The following is a 4,718-nucleotide window of genomic DNA, read 5'->3' on the forward strand; positions in this document are numbered from 1 at the left end:
ATTTTTTTTTACTACTTTAAAACAATATTCTCTTGAAAATATAATTGGGTCATGCATATAATGTACAGTATGTTACATAAATATGCATAGATTTAAAAGGACTTGGTTAGATATTTAAATATGTGGAATTTACAGATAATTTATACAATGATCATTCTCACTTTTAGCAAATACATAGTAAGACAAGTCCTGTTACATTTTTTGTGGCATTGGTCACATGGGACCAGTAATTGAAAGACAACATCACTAAAGGGCAGGCTGCCATCTGGGTGTACAAATAAGGAGCTTGTCACGGCACTTGAGATCCTGAGTGCCTTTGTTGCTCACACAAAGAACTTCAGTGCTTTTCAGGGCTAGAGATATCCTAATTACTGATGCCACACAGCAGAAATTATGCAACTGAGTAAACCAGGTCTAAAGCATAATTTAAGGAAACATCAACATTTTGTTTCATAGTAGTTAATCTAGAAATAATACATATTCCCCAAAAAACAGAATCTTCAACTAAAACTTGAAACACTCTATTGGAGATGCATTGGAGAGCAAGTATTTTTATTAATAATTTCTTTTTGAGCTTTCAGTGTTAGTTCGATATAATCTTTTTTCTCTGTGTAATTTAGGCAAATGTAGTGTTTAACATGTTTTTAAAAACTCAGTTGTAAGACTAGCTTTATAGGAAAACTCCTAGATTATTTGCTACTGTGAGAATATTGTCACCACTGGAAATTGCTTTTCATATTCACTTGATTTTATATTTAGTGACTATTTTTGAAGAAATGTAGAGCTGCTTTCAATACCTAGAAATTTTTAATGGAATGTGAAAACATTTAACATTTATAAAGCCCCATTTTAAATTTTACTTTCAAAAAAATATTTAGAACCCTATATTGTCAAAATTGTAAATTAATGCTGTGTGTATTAAACCAGGGATTGTGGGGCTCTCCACAGGCTACTAAACCTGCAGGATGAAAGTGCTGCATTTTCATACACTGTTGACTCAGATTTGGGGAAATGACATTTTTATACTTAAGTACATTGTTGGAGTGAATTCTTATTTTAGTCTAGAAATTTCCTGCTTCCTTTTTTGGGTGTTCCCCTAGACAAATCCTCTTACTCTATGACAAAGGGGACATAGGTTTAAGGAGAGTTACTTTCAGATGCACTATGTTAATGTAGAGAAAAAAGCACAGTGTTTTTTTTTTTTTTTAAATTACACATTATATTTTGGAGTGTTTTTAGTTTTATAGTTTTATATTCCAGCACTCAAACTCAGGGTGAACTTTTAACAAGTTATTTAGTCACTAAATACTAAGATAATATTTCCATCTTAAAGGGCCAAAGTAAATCGCATCAATTTCTGAAAGCCTAAAAATATAAGATTTTCTAATAAACATGCACCTATATTTAATTGAAATAAAAAGTAAAAAAAAAACAAAAAAACAAAAAACAAACAAACAAACAAAACCCTGGGTGAAGTTCTGATTGCAGGCACAGCTGGTTTCAGTGATCCATTGTCTTCTCATTTCTTAGTTCCCATTCTTTTTTTTTTTTCTCCCCTGTAGCCATAAGATGGCAGTAAGTTTTTTATGCTCAGTTCCAACCAGTCATTTTTGGGCCTCTGAAACAATCTGCCTCAAACTGACTTGGCAGACTCCGTGCCTCTTTGTTCAGGGGTCTTCTGTGCTGACTTCTTAGGCCTGATCACCTGCCCCATGCAGAGGGGGATTTCAGGAAAATCAGGAGCTGATTATGGAGAAGAGAAAATAGATACACCCTTTAAGCTGACTCCCCTCTGATCTGCAGAGGAACAGCAATTTACACCATAGAGCTGGGAAATAACTGTTCATGTCAGCTCATGTCACTGTCCAAGAGTCCAGGTACCAGGACATCCCCACTTTTTCGATGAGGAGATGAGGGCTCTCTGCAAAACCACTGGCCTTGAAAGTGGTAGAGCCAGAATATGAAGTTAAATCTAGTCTCCAAAGGGATGTTTTGAATCAATCTTGACCTCCCAACTCACTGCTAGTCTTCCACAGGGAGAAATTATCATAGACCAGAGCAAGAAAGGGAAAGCAGGAAGAATGAGGACTCCCTGACAGCACCTCACAGAGGCCCTGCATTGGTCAGTTTGTTGCTGGGTTTGGGAGTTTTCCTTTCTGCTCATGTCTTTTAAAGTTTTCCCAATATATTTATTTTATGTCACCTTTGCAATTTTGCCACTTCTATTATTTTTTGTTTACTTATATTCCTAAGTCAATTGTCTGTCATACGTACAAAACTGTAATTAAAACTCCAAATGTTTATGGCAATTGCCAATCAAAATGAGTACTACTTGCCTCAAATAAAAATTAAAGTCAAAATTCCATAGAATTACTGTCAAATACTGGCCATATGTGTATGATTCAAAATCATCCACATCTGAGGCAGAGTCTTCAAACTACAGGAGAATTACAGTTACTTGGTCATACCAAAACACACCAAAACCTCTGCCACATGCATACTTGTTTTCCAGGCATACCTGAAATCTCCCTTGCACTCTGCACTTTTCTATAACTGAGCTTCAGTCTGGCCACCTCTATCTCCTCTCACAGTGCTGGTGGGGTATGACCAGGAGAAGACACTGCTTCCCAACTACTCAGATTCATCACAACTATACCAAAAGGAGAGCTGAGAAGGTGTGCAAAGCACAAAGAGGCAAAGGGGACATAGGTCAAAACAATTCAAGGGCAGAGCTTGTGCCAAGGGACCAGAATTCCAAAGAAGGTCATTCTTCTTGGGAAATGATGGGAGAGAAGAGAAACCCTCCCTTAATCAAAAATACTTCCTCTACCCTCATTCTTTGGTTTTACTGTTTTGGGTAGGAACTTTCTATTTTACAGATTAATTTTATAATAACTAAAAAATAGGAGGAAACTAAATATTTAAAAGGGGCAATCTGGCTGGGTCAACCAGGGTATAGCTGCTCTACAAGCTCTTATTCAGTCTTAAGAATGATGTTTTAAAAACATGAATGGGGCTGGGACTGTAGTTCAGTGGTGGAACACTTGCCTGGCACATTTGAAACACTGGGTTTGATCCTCAGCACTGTATAAAAATAAACAAATAAAATAGATACACCTAAAATATTTAAAAAACATTAATTGTCATTAAGATAATGCTCAAGTATAAAAATTAAATTGCATTTATGATGAGATTACTACAGTGCTATCTGATACTGTACTTCTAGGTCTTGAAGTATTTAAAACTCTAGTGGTGCTAGTAAACTTCTAAAGCAGTTTGTAGAAATATAGAAGGATATGACCCCATTACAGTCCTTGTCCCAACTCAGAGTCTCAGAACCTCCTGGGACACCCTATAAGGTTCTGCATGCCCTACACAGTTGTCACTTGGAATTCTGACCAGGAACTCATCCTAGCCTCTCCTGCCTCATGGGAGGTTCCATGCCAAGAAGGATCACACAGATATTTGCAGAATCCAAGTCATCTTTAGGTTATTTTTTAACCTAAATATTCAGTCTTGAAGTTGACATTCATATAGGACTGAGTGTGTCAATGTTGCATGGGCATTGAGCCTTGACCCTCACCTCAGAAAATTTACAATGCAGGGTGACTATTCACATATGAACACTTTCTATCTCAGTGTTCCTGAAGCATTGTAAGGGAACTTGAGGTTGCCATGCCATCAGCCACTGTGACAAATCTCTTTGTCTCTATTCCTGCTGCCTGGTCCCCTAGTAGGACCCCACAAGGTAGTTCCTTCATCAGCACAGTTAACATGTTGCTTATTAATACTAGAAGGAGAAAAAAATCCCTGGAACCCTGAATGTTTTTGTTTCTTCTTGGAGCTGCTACTTGCACTGGCAGAAAATCCTATGAGAGTTTGCAACATATCTGCCATGCCAGAGATTCTCTGTCACCCTTCAGCACAGTACCTGGCCCAATGTGTCAAGAAGGAATGGCTAACTTAATTAAAATTTGATAAGCCAAGAGTGTACTAAACTGAGGTTGTGAGTACTAGACACACATGGCATGCCATGAGTAGGATGATCTTGGGTACATTTGTTACTAGTCTAAGCTTGATTTAGCTATGAAAATGGCCTTTAGGGAAATGGCAAAATGGCCTTAGATAGGAAAATACCCACTCTTCTCATCAAGACCTGTTGACCAGACCTGGCTCCAGTTAGCTTGCACATGATGGAGGAAGGTAAGACTCCTGGCCTCAACTCATTGCATTTTCTGTCCTGTCCCCTGCTCCCATCCCTCTTCTCATCTCACTTTTATTTTTTTCATTATTATGGGCAAGACTTGGTATCCCTGGAATCCTGGGTGTTCCTTAAGCTTCCCAGTTGATCCTTCAAGAGAAACATTGTTCCCATTTTATAAATGGAGCAAAAGTGGTCCCCCATATACATTTGATGCTGTTACTGAGAAGTAAAAGTAAAAAAGGAACATGGGAAAAAAGTGATGCATCATAGCTTGTTGATTAAATGTCTTTAAGTACATTCCATTGTTTTCTGAATCTCTCCCCTTCTGAAAGCTGCCAACAATATTAGAAACTGAGAGAAAGATAGAGATTCAGGGTGATATACAGTGGAGGAGAAAGGACCCCAACCCCAGTCACATTCATCCACAGGTGAAGAGATTCTAGGGAGCAGGGAGTCTCAAAGCCTCTCACATTGAACCAGGGCAAAGTCAAGTAGAGTACATTTTAGTGAATTA

The sequence above is a fragment of the Sciurus carolinensis genome, chromosome 19 (assembly GCF_902686445.1).
Source record: "Sciurus carolinensis chromosome 19, mSciCar1.2, whole genome shotgun sequence".
Classification (NCBI taxonomy): domain Eukaryota; kingdom Metazoa; phylum Chordata; class Mammalia; order Rodentia; family Sciuridae; genus Sciurus; species Sciurus carolinensis.